This window comes from Eptesicus fuscus, chromosome 21, assembly GCF_027574615.1.
Source record: "Eptesicus fuscus isolate TK198812 chromosome 21, DD_ASM_mEF_20220401, whole genome shotgun sequence".
Lineage (NCBI taxonomy): Eukaryota > Metazoa > Chordata > Mammalia > Chiroptera > Vespertilionidae > Eptesicus > Eptesicus fuscus.
This window is the reverse complement of record NC_072493.1, coordinates 38,052,688-38,065,547: the sequence shown is the minus strand read 5'-3', so window position 1 is coordinate 38,065,547 and position 12,860 is coordinate 38,052,688.

Below are 12,860 nucleotides of genomic sequence, written 5' to 3'. Positions count from 1 at the left end.
AGGTGGTGAAAGCCTGGGGTGGGGGAGGGGGGGAGGAGGATAATGGGGGAAATTAAGGGACATATGTAATACTTTCAACAATAAAGATTAAAAAACAAAGAATACCCTTCAACATTTCATGTAATAGTGGTTTGGTGGTGATGAACTCCTTTAGCTTTTTCTCGTCTGTGAAGCTCTTTATCTGACCTTCAATTCTAAATGATAGCTTGGCTGGGTAGAGTAATCTTGGGTGTAGGTCCTTACTATTCATCACTTTGAATTTTTCTCGCCACTCCCTTCTTGCCTGCAAAGTTTCTGTTGAGAAGTCAGCTGACAGTCCTATGGGTGATCCCTTGTAGGTAACTAACTGCTTTTCTCTTGCTGCTTTTAAGATTCTTTCATTGTCTTTAACCCTTGGCATTTTAATTATGATGTGCCTTGGTATAGGCCTCTTTGGGTTCCTCTTGTTTGGGACTCTGTGTTTCCTGGACTTGTAAGTCTATTTGTTTAACCAGATAGGGGAAGTTTTCTGTCATTATTTCTTCAAATAGGTTTTCAATATTTTGCTCTCTCTCTTCTCCTTGTGACACCCCAAGACATGAATGTTGGTATGCTTGAAGTTATTCCATAGAGACTCCTTACACTATCTTCATATTTTTGTATTCTTTTTGCTCTTCTGATTGGGTTTTTTTTTTTTTTTTTTGCTTCCTCATATTTCACATCGTTGATTTGATTCTTGGAATCCTCTGCTGTTGAATCCCTGTAAATTTTTCTTTATTTCAGTTAGTGTATGCTTAATTTCTGACTTTTTTTTCAATGTCTTTGAAATTCTCACTAAGATCCTTGAAAGTCTCACTAAGTCCTTTTAAAGGTCTCATGAAGATCCTTGAGCAACCTTATAACCATTGTTTTGAAGTCTGTATCCAGTAGTTTGCTTTCTTCTGTTTCTTTCATTTGTGACATGTTTCTTTGTCTCCACATTTTGGCTGTGTTTGTTTCTATGTATTGGGTAGAGCCGCTATGTCTCCTTGAGCTGGTAGAGTGGCCTTGTGTAGGAGATGTCCTATAGGGCCCAGTGGCTTACCCTCCACAGTCACCTGAGCTTGGCACTCTAAGTGTGCCCATTTGTGGGCTGTGTACACAGTCTTATAGCTGAGACTTGATTACTGTTTGTGTCACTGGGAGGAATTGACCTCCAGAGCAATTGGTTGTGAGGACTGGATGCTACTACAGTAGGAGAGCTGCTGTGCAGGAGACACTCCTATGGAACAGGAGTTGCTTCAGTAGGACTATGGTGCTCACTGAGTCTGCCCCTTGAGTGTGTCACTTGTGAATGCGTAGAGTTGTAATTTGGTATGGTCTGAAGCTGTCTACTGGGTGCCCTGGCTCTTGGGTCTCCAGGGAGGTTCAAAGTTAGTACTGTCTGGGCCACCAGGCAGGGACTATAGGGAGGTCTGCCGCTTCCTCTTATTTGTATGAGGTTTGGAAGTGCCCAGGTGAGGCCCATCTGTGAAGCAAGGCATGCCAGTGCTGGTTCTGGGTCTTGGACCTTTTATTTTAGGTTTGGGGCATGGTGGGCCCAGCTGCTGCTTGTTTGAGAGAATTTAGCAAAGTCTGAAGCCTGAGCGAGGACAGACCATTCATATGGAAATGCTGCTGCAAACAGCATGCTGCAAATTGGATGGAGTGGGGTCTCAGGGAATCACCAGGGTGGAGCAAACAGTGTGTTCCAGGTTGATGGGGACTCAGATACAGTTGCTAGCCAGCCCTGGGACAGGAGAAGTCTTGGCATAGGAACAATGACTCCTGTGAGCACTTCTGTCAGGTAGAAAGCCACCCCTGGGTTCTTGCCCTGATGCCAGACAATCCAGTTCCTCACCATATGTGTTTGGGTTTCCCAACACCTCCTGGTGCTGGAGCTCAGAGAAAGCGAGTTTGAGTAAGTTTGTATCCAGCCCTTTAAGAGGGATACCTGGGTCTCCAGCAGCCTCCCTGTCCCTCAGCCACAATCTCTGCTGGTTTTTACAGCCTGAAGTTATGGGGACTTCTCTTGCCAGCTCTGGGACCCTGCATAGGGGGTCTGATGTGGGGCTGGGACCCCTTGCTCATTGCGGCAGCCTCTGCAGGACAATCTCCCCTGGATTAAAGAAATGGCCCACATTGGTGCCGGAGCAGCCTGTTCCATGCCTCTGCCCCTCCTACCAGTCTCAATGTGCTTTCTTATTTACTTCTTTAGTTGTAGGGCTTCCATTCAGCCAGCTTTCAGGCAGTCCTGAGTGATGGTTGTTCTGTAGTTTAGCTGTAATTCAATGTGGTTGTTGGAGGTGGCAAGTACTGGCATTTACCTGCACCACCATCTTGGTTCCCCCAGATTATGAGTATTGCTAACTGAGCTTTTTTTTTTTTTTTTTTTCCCCATTTTCATTTGCCTGGAATTTTTTTCCATCCTTTCACTCTCATTCTGCGTGAGTCTTTTGTTCTGAGGTGGTTCTCTTGTAGACAACATATAATTGGGACATGTTTTTGTATCCATTCAGCTACCCTATATCTTTTGCTTAGAGCATTTAATCTATTTACATTTAAGGTTATTATTGATAGGTACTTATTTATAGCCATTTTAATTCTGTATGCCTATTTTTCTCTATATATTTATTTTCATTACAGCAGCACCTTTAGTATTTCTTGCAGTGCTGGTTTGGTGGTGATCAGCTCTTTAGATTTTTTTGTGTGTGTCTGGGAAACTATTTCACCATCTATTTTGAATAATATCCTTGCTGGATATAATAATCTTGGTTTCAGATACTTCCTTTTCATTACCTTGAGTACTTTATGCCATTCCCTTCTGGCCTGTAGAGTTTCTGATGAGAAATCAGCTGACAGCCTTATGAGAGCTCCTTTGTAGGTAACAAATTGCTTTTCTCTTGCTGCCTTTAAGATTCTCTCTTGGTCTTTCATTTTTGGCATTTTAATTATGATATGTCTAGGCATGGGCCTGTTTGGGTTCTTCTTGCTTGGGACTCTCTGTGCCTCCTGAACTTGTGGGACTTTTTTCTTCACCAGTTTAGGGAAGTTTTCTGCCATTATTTCTTCAAACACATTCTCTATCCCTTGCTCCCTTTTGCCCCCTTCTGGCACACATATTATGTGAATACTAGTGGCCCAGTGCACGAAATTTGTGCATGGGGGTGTGTGTCCATCAACCTGGCCTGCACCCTCTCCAACCTGGGACCCCTCGGACATCCCTCTCACAATCCGGGACCGCTGGCTCCTAACCACTCACCTGCCTGCCTGCCTGATTGCCCCTTACCACTCTGCCTGCCGGCCTGATCACCCCCTACTCCCCCCTGCCTGCCTGCTCGCCTCCAACTGCCCCCCCCCACCGACCTGCTCACCCAAACTGCCCCCGCTGCTGGCCTCCTCACCCCCAATTGCCCCCTCTTGCTGGCCTGATTGCTCCCAACTGCCCCCCCCCTTCCTGGTCTGATCGTCCCCAACTGCTCCCCCTGCTGGCCTGCTCACCCCAACTGCCCCCCCTGCCACTTGATCAGCCCTAACTGCCCCCCATGCCAGCCTGATTGCCCCCAAGTGCCCCCCCTGCTGGCCTGATTGCCCCCAACTCCCCCCCCCAGCTGCCCTCCATGCTGGCCTGCTTGCCCCCAACTGCCTCCCCTGATCTCCCCCAACCACCCCCCGCCCCTGCCGGCCTGCTTGCCCCCAACTGCCCCGCCCGCCGACCTGATCACCCCCAACTGCCCCCCCCCATAGCCCCCAATCACCCACCACCACCATCTGCTTGCCCCCAACTGCCCTCCCCTCCTGGCCTGATCACCCCTAACTGCCTCTGCCTCAGCCCCGCCACCATGGCTTTGTCCGGAAGGATGTCAGGAAGGTCTCCCGGTGTAATTAGCACATTACCCTTTTATTAGTATAGATTGTTATTTTCATATTGTCCCACAGCTCCCTTAAGCAGTCCTCCTGTTTTTTATTTTATTTTATTTTTTGGTTCTTAGATTGAGTGATTTTTTCCACCCTGACTTCTAATACACTGATCTAATCCTTGGCTTCCCCTAATCTGCCATGTATTCCTTCCAATGTGTTCTTTATTAGTTTATGTCATTCTTTAGTTCCTAATGTTCTTTTTTCATAGTTACTATATCTTTTCTCATGCTATTGAGCATCTTTACCATCATTATTCAGAACTCTATATCAGATACATTTCTTATCTCCATTCCATTTATCTCTTCTTCTGGAGAATTCTCTTGTTCTTTAATTTGGGGATTGTTTTTTTGTCTCTCCATTTTGGCTGTCTGTTTGGATTTGTGTCTGTGTATTAGGTAGATCTGCTATGACGCCCAATCTCTAGTGCAGGACAATGTAAGACACTGTTTCTGAATGGCCCTGAGTACACTTTTTGGGGCTATCAGCAATCCACAGCTTGTGGCTCCCTCTGCTGGAGCTGGATGCCTTTGGAAAGGACCAAGATGTGCACCAGGCTCTGCTTTTCCTAGCCCTAGGCCCACCAGGAGATCAGGCAAAGACTCAAAGCCTCCAAAGATTCGCCAAGGCCTGCAATCTTGATTAGCCTTAGGCTATGGACCACAGTGTAGGACAAGAATTCTTCCAACAGGGTATGGCAACTGCCTTTTTCCAAGTCCAAAACCACCTGGTTAGCAAAGTTCCATTGGAGAAAGATGTCCTCCACGGCGCCAGGGAATGACTCAGCACAGGAAACGGGTGACTGTCGTCTGAGCTTCAACCCCAGAGCTCCCAACCCTGGACTCTTCTCACAGAGCTCTAGTCCACTCTGCCCTCCCTCTGCTGGAGCCCAAGGTGAGTGGCTGTGTTAACATAGAAAACCATTGGAACCTGTAAAGAATTTTTGTGAGTTTATTTGAGCCAAGCTGTCGACATAGTCAGGGAAGCAGAACCTCAATGAACTGAGATAATGTTCCGGAGAATGGTGGGTTACATTTGTATTTATACATTGAAATCAAAGGAGGGACGTAGGTATGTTACTTGAAATTCATTGGTGATAGATTAAGGAGGTGGTATAAAGCAAAGCGGTGGGTAGGGGAGAACCCCTGGGATTGGATAAAAAGTAAAATGATGGATACATATTTAGGTGGGTGCAGGAACAATTAACATGATAATGAAGAAATTTGTGGTATCTGTCCTGGAGCCCAGCACATTTGGTTGTGCCCCAGGGGCTCCAGAAAAAAAGGAAGTTACAAATTACCCAGACACTTCAAGGATATGTTATCATAGATGCAAAAAGACAGATAGGCTCAGTTAAGGTAAAGGTTGACCTCAGTGAAGACACCGGCCTAGGACATAACTGCCCATCATAACTGCTTTTAGTTAAAGTTTAATTTCAGACCATCCTTTGTGGTTACTTTACGTCTCTGAGTTTGCAAGACTGCCATGCAGACCTCCCCTGAGCTTGTCAGGTCAGCATGTGGCCCCTTTCGTTCACAACTGCACATGAAATTTTGTGTGTTGGTTCTTTGAGAGGGTGCCTGCATTTCCAGCCATCCCTCACTGGCAGACAACAACCCTGCTGCTTTTCATGGCCAGATGTTATGTGGGCACCTTTCTCAGTTTTGGTGCTCTGGGCTGGGGAGCCCAGCTTGGGGATTAGACCCCAGAGTTCTCAGTGGGAACTCCCCACAGCTATGATATCCCTCTGGATCTTCAGCTGTTGTCTGTGGGAGCCCGGCCACCCCTCTCGTGTCTCTGCACTTCCTACCAGTCTCTATGCAGTTTCCACTTTTCGTCCTTGGTTATCAGGGTTCTCTCCAGCGATTCTTCACTTGATTTTTCAGGTTGTTTTTTTTTAAATATATATTTTATTTATATTTTTTACAGAGAGGAAGGGAGAGGGAGAGAGAGTTAGAAACATCGATGAGAGAGAAACATCGATCAGCTGCCTCCTGCACACCTCCTACTGGGGATGTGCCCGCAACCAAGGTACATGCCCTTGACCGGAATCGAACCTGGAACCTTTCAGTCCACAGGCCAACGCTCTATTCACTGAGCCAAACCGGTTAGGGCGTGTTTTTTTGTTTGTTTTGTTGTTTGTTTGTTTGTTTTTTGTATTTTAGTTGTATTTCCAGTTTTGTCCTGGGAGAGTGGCAGTGTAGCTTGCACTTTTTCCGCCGCCATTTTTAATATCCTCCATGCCTCCCGGCCAGGGCACAGCTCTTTAAGGCTGAAGGAGAACACACTGAGGGAGCTGTGGATGAGGTTCCTAGGTGCCTCAACTGACCCAGATTATTTATTTTTCCCCAATTCACACTTACCCTGGTAAAAGATCATAGGTCTCTTTGGGAAGACTAGGAAAAAGAATAACTATAAATGTTTGGTAGTATATTGTGGTCTTTCCTCAAGGGGACCCAGTCTTCCTTTGACTCAATACAGATATTGGTTCAAGTCTGGAAATTGACTGAGGGGCCACACACTCTGTTTCTATAATTCAAGTTAGACTCTGTTCACTTGATCTAGAGCTCTTCTGCTTATACAGATCAAGTAAGAATTTGGGAAACTTCCTATCTATTTCATTTCTATGACCAACTAGCCAGTGCCACTGGTCTCTGTGAGTCAGACTATTCTGATGACTGCTTTGTCAGTTATGGTGACCACAGCCTCTCTTGCTTTTGGTGATTAAGTGCTGCCTGTTAGCCTCATCGCATTTAGGTTTCCCTATTCAGTGGCAGCAGTTCCCAGTGTAGTTTCTGACCTTACAGAGAAGAGCCAGCTCTTCAAGAATACTTGGACTCCCTTACAGACTCATACCTCATAGTCATGGCAAAGGTGCATTCTCTGAATTCTCCCACGGTGGATGAGCAGATCTTAAATCAGGGGTGGGGAACCTTTTTTTCTGCCAAGGGCCATTTGGATATTTATAACATCATTCATGGGCCATACAAAATTATCAACTTAAAAATTAGCCTGCTGTATTTGGTCAAACATTTAATTAACTTACCCCTAGGGTCAGACCAAATGATCTCATGGGTCTTATATGGTCCAAGGGCTGGATGTTCCCTACTCCTGTCTTGAATGATAAATCCACATCACATTCCAATCTGCCCAAGCTTTTGTATCTCTTCCTCTCTCTCTCTCTCTCTCTCTCTGAATTAACAGTTTATTCTCGGATGCACAGACTTCCTGGTTCTGTCAGGATAAAGAGATACAGGTGTAAGATTTAGCAGTGAGCTGAGTGGGGGAGGACTTGGAGATATTTTTCTCTGAGAAGGCATTTAGGTGTCCCAGCTTATGGAACCCCAGAGTCCCAGGTGCTCCTGGAGTGGTGGAGGAGAGTGAGCCAGGTAAGGAGATGCCTATGGATATGGGCTCTCTGGTCAGCTTGGAGGGTCCACTCTCTGGGGGTGTGAGAGGTGTTTGTGCTGAAGCTTTGGATTTGAAAGGAACTCGGGCCCAGGTGACAGCAATCTCAGTGCAAGTAGGTGGGGATGGAGGATGTGGCTGTCCTTGGGGCCAGTAGCCACAGATGCTTCCTGGGCTGGGTTTAGGGAGAGTGTTGGGTGGCTGGGGCTGCCTTAGTCAAGGGCCTATTGAAAAGTCATCCTCTTTAGATGAGCACAGGAGAATGTCATAGAACCAGGAATAAAGGACTCAGACAAGAAGGGAGACCCCTTTGCGGATGAGGGGAGCCTCTCAGCCTCCCCCATGCAAAGCAAAAGTTAGATAAAGGGGATGCTGGTCTGAAGAAGGGTCCACAGGTTTCTGGGAACAGAAGGTACCCAAGGGTTCGTGTTAGAGTTTGCCCAATCTGGACCCAAGTCATGATGCCCATGATGGCCAGGGAGAAAGATGCCGAGGTTCCTTGGGCATGTTCATCTGTAGGGAGAGAGCAAGGAAAGGAAGTATGAATTTGCACTTATAGGAGACTCACACCTACCCCATTCAAACAGAACAGGTGTCTCCTCAGCTCACTCTCTCTGGGAGGTGCACACTGGGGCAGATGTCACTTCTCCTGAGGCAGGATCATTTTTCTAGCAAAGGAATGTCTATTATTTTGTCTAAGGATGGTGGTCACTCTTCTCCTAAAACCATCTTTGATGCCACTATCAGGGTACTTGAAAACATTTGTGTGTCAAGTGAGTCTAGCAGTTTTTCTCTGTGTGTGTGTTGGGGGGAGAGGGAGCACAAGGTGGGGGATGTGGTGTGTGACAAACACCATTGTGTGTCCATTGTTGCCTCTGGTGGACATGAGGGGACCTGTACCCTCTGGTAATCTTGACCCAGGCAACTGACCAGGATTCAGATAAGTGCTGTGGACACGAACCCCTGGGCAGAGATAAGCTCTGACCTTTGCCTGCAGTGACAGTTAGTGCAGGACTCAGCCATCCTGGTCTATCCCACAGCACAGAGCTCTGATAGAACTGGATGGACCACATTTCCCTGGCCCCACACTTTAAAGTGGCTAAAATGGTGAATTTTAGGTAATGTGAATTTAATTTTTTTAAAGCAAAAAATTTAGGAGAGAAACATACACATTATCTGTGTAAAATTTGCACCAATACACCCTGGGAGTCTTTGTAAATGTGCATTTCTTTACACACTCAGCACATCCATAGTAATTAGGTGGTAGCAGAAGCAGTGTCCACCCATTTACCCACCTTTCCTTTCTTTATTCATGCTCTGAATACCTACATCCATTTTCCTGTGCCAGACCCTTATGTAGGAGTCATGGCCCATTGAGAAGCACAACGAGTCCTCCTGCCTGTCTTTCGGAAACTCAGGGATCCATAGGACACGTGACATGAGATGGGTAACTACTGGACATGCCGCAGCACGAAGGAGGAGAGTTGGAGGTGGGAGTTCAGAGGGGCCACATTGTGTCCATCCGTGGAGCAGGTTCATGGAGAAAGGCAGAGGGCATCCTAGGTGGAGACCATGTGGGCAGATACAAGGTGGCAAGGGCAAGTCTTTTTAAAAAAATATTTTTATTGATTTCAGAGAGGAAGGAAGAGGGAGAGAGAGAAAGAACATCAATGATGAGAGAGAATCATTGATCGGCTGCCTCCTGCATGCCCCACACTGGGGATAGAGCTCGAAACCCAGGCGTGTGCCCTGACTTGGAATCAAACTGTGACCTCCAGGTTCATAGGTCAATGTTCAACCACTGAGCCATGCTGGCTGGGCAAAGGCAAGTCTTGATGTACCAAGATCATGAGGCTGCAGTATATGTGGACTAGGGATAACAAGGAGCAGGTGAGAGGAAGGTCATGAGGAAGATGCGATGCAACAGATGGTGGCTTTTCTGAAGAGCTGCTGGTTTTGTGGGTGCTTTTCCTCCAGAGCCTGGGCTGAAGAGGGCAGGAGGGCTCAGGACGCTGGGCGAGGAGCTGAGAAGTTACACCCAACATGTGTCCACCTTCCTTGCTTGTATTTGTGTGGACAGCAGCTGGCCCCATTTTCTGTTTTCTTGGGTGCCTACCTGTATTTGCAAAGGGAGAGAGGCTGGGAGCTGTCCATGGTTCCCTGTTTCCAGGGGCAGTGTGAGGACAGCCCAGTGCTTTCCTGACTGGACAGGAGTTCTCGTGACTCTCACCCTTTTCTGTTAATATTGCCCCCACCGCAACTGCTTTTCCCCAGAAATAGGGCTGGGGGATGGGATAATTTAGACATAATATTTTCCCTGTGTGCCCCAGGAAAGAATGGACTTCGAGTTTCAGGTGAATTTCTGCTAAGAAAAAATTCCATGAGCAGAAAAAGAGCAAATGAAGGAAGGGTCTTGTTTATTCAGATCCTTGCCTGGTCATCACGGGTGGGTCACAGACCTATTCACTTCCCCTGGAAGCCTCCTGCTCCCTGAGGAGAATGCCACAGCACCTAAAATGTTAAAGATTTATAAGTTTTCTCAACTGGGGATGGCACTGTCACCCTTCCCCATATCCTACCCGCCACCCATCCCTGCTACTCATAGAGCATTTGGAAGTGTGTGTGCGCATGTCTATTGTGGGAGTATTTTGGCTCCATCAGTGATTCGATAGGCCTTCCGGAACTCAGTATGGAGGGAAAGATAAAAAATATGGCAAAAGCTCAGGAAGATCTTACCTAACAAGGCATTTTTCCATCCAAAATGCCAATGTCTGTTCCGCAGAAGAAACAAATTATTTTTCTTTATAACTCATACCCTCAACTGACAGGATATATTTGCTTACTTGTTTATCTTCTGTCTCCACACTTTTTAGAAAGTGAGCTCTAAAAGACAAGTGGCTGCTCTGTTTGCAGCTGTGTTTTCTGGCTGTATAACTAGGGAAAGCCATGAGACTCATGTTTGAAAAGTATTTACAGATGCTTTGGATGGAAGAGCAGAACATGAAAGTGTCCAAAGGACCTCTTACCTCATTTCTGATCATCTGTATTCTTCCTGAAATATTATTTTGTATTTATTGACATAGCATTGTGCTGCATATAAGGTCTTTCTCAAATTTTTTCATTCATTATCATCCTATTTTAGATGGAGCCTTATACAATATTTAGGTCTAGTTCAGTGGTTCTCAACTGTATTGATTTTTTCTTCCAGAGATAGTTGATAACATCTGGAGGTATTTCGGGCTGTCAGAACTGTGGGTGAACTGTTGATACCTACTGGATAGAGGCCAGGGATGTTGTCCAAAGCTGAAAATCCTTATGCAGACCAATTTTACTCTGAGTTTTAACAAGACTGAATATGACAGTCTCTATGCTAATAAAGCAAATGGGACAGGTGAGCCTTCCTGGCAAGGAAGGAGGGGGCAGGCAGGGGGATCACAAGGGTTTTGATAGTTCATGTCCAAAGGGGTCCTGGATGGCCTCCTCCTGGGTTCACACAGAGGCCTTGGGACTCAAGTCTCCAGAGGTGCCTAGAGGGGCTAGACTTTTGGGTGGTTGTGGGAGCACTAGCAGGTGGGTGTCCTTAGTGGAAAATGGACCCCACTAGTGGCCTTTGCTGTGGACTCAGGTCCAACCTGAGGCCCTGGAGTTGAGTCCTCAACCAGCTGAGGATTGGTGCCCTGGGCTGGTGTGGTCCCCACAGCAGGGGGTCAGCAGATAAGGATCAAGGAGACAGCTATCAGGTTGTGTCTCATCCTCCCTTACAGGAGCGAAGGCTTCTGTTCAGAGGCCTCCCAGGGCAAAAGGAAGGGACCACCCCATTTCTCATCTGGGGCATCATCGCCAATGGCCTCCACCTCCTGCCTTCACTGCTGGGCTCTGGAAGAAGAATGGTTGCTTGTCAAACCTCGGGCTCATTTCTCATTGCCTGAGCGCTCAGCACAGTCTCCCTGCTACTGGGGCCTGGGGGATCCTAGGATGGTGGAGGCCCTGCTGATCTGGGTACATGCCCTGAGGACAGGGAGGGGTCCCTCTGCGCTCAGAAAAACGATCTTGAGGTTCTGGTTTGCACTCCGTTCTCAGTGTGGACCAGACCAAACCCTCTGCCTCACATAACCCCCCAGAATTGGAGAGAAGGGCCCGGTGATGGGATCAGAGCGTGGGAAAGCACCTCCAAGCCTCAGTGTCCGCCACGTGCCTGGAATGACAGTGCTAGTAGGGTTGCATCTTGGCAGGTGGTTGCTGGGACCAGGTGTGACCGAGTATCACATTGGATGGACTGGATACAGCTCGGGCTCTGGCGGGCACAGGCCCCGCATTCCTGCTATTGCTCTGGAGGTGGGGGTGAGTGCCTTGGAGCAAGGATTCTGCTTCCAGAAAGACCCCAAGTGTTTGGATGTGACCCGAGTAAGTTGCACAGGGTTCCAGTGTGGTTGGCACTGCGACTGTAGGATGGTGCTGAGGGCACACCAGTCCTGTGTCCTCATGGACACAGAGACAGTAGGGCAAAGTGGTGCCCCATAACGTGGTTGCAGGTGGTGGGCACTGGGAGAGGGCTCAGGGGTTGCCTCTAGTCTTGTGTTTGATATTTAAAAGGAGAAAGGGTCACTTCTATCCAGTCACAACAGTTATAGAGAGCCAGCTGCATCAGGATGGTGGGAAGCCATAGTGACTGAAAGGCAATCCCTTTCTACATAGTGAACATGAAGATAACGCACTGGAATGCTCTTTTAAGGACAAAGAAACAAGGTTGTTTTACCAGTAACTGTGGTGCATAGACGTCTAGTTCATCATTACTGTCCTTTTGGCAGCTGTGCTCTTAAGGAAATGGTGAAAGCCACCTTTGTGTTTTGTCTGAAAATATTGATTTTATAGACACTCCTAGGATTTTAAGCTTTCAAAGGTTCAGCTAGATCATCTTCTGTGAACTCTAATGCAAGTTCTCTCTGCCTATTTCTGTTATTCATCCCTGTACACAGAGAGTCACACGTTCCCTAAGGGCCAGAAAGCAGCTGACCCCCATAGAAAGAAGAAAGTGTCCAAATGATGGCACTCAAGGGGAGGCCTGCTCAGGGTGGGTGAGGGAGGTTCTCTCAGGACCTGAGGGAGCAGGTGGTGTCAAGCTTCCACATCAACTCCAGATCAGGACCCAGGAAGTGAGAGCATGAGGACCTCCCTAACCCAGAACCCCTTCATGTAGATGGACCGTGAAGGAGCACAGGTGAGGGAGGGCAGGTGGACGTGTGGAGAGAGCCTTATTCCTCGAGGTGGGAGCTGTGAGATGAGGGCCAGCAGGAGGCACACAACCTGCTTAGCGGCTGCAGATGAGTCAGTGCGCCAGAGCATTTTATCTGCAGAATCTGCCTTTTCCCTGTGAACATTCCATTACCTCCCCTTCAGTACTCCCAGCTGAGGCCTCAGTCCTTTCCCAATCTGTCCTGCATCAACTCTTTGTCCCCCTCACACTCGGGCAGTCCCGTCTGCACAACTGCCCAGTCCCCCCAGGGCTGCAGAAGGGGCATTGTTGCCCCTGACCCCAC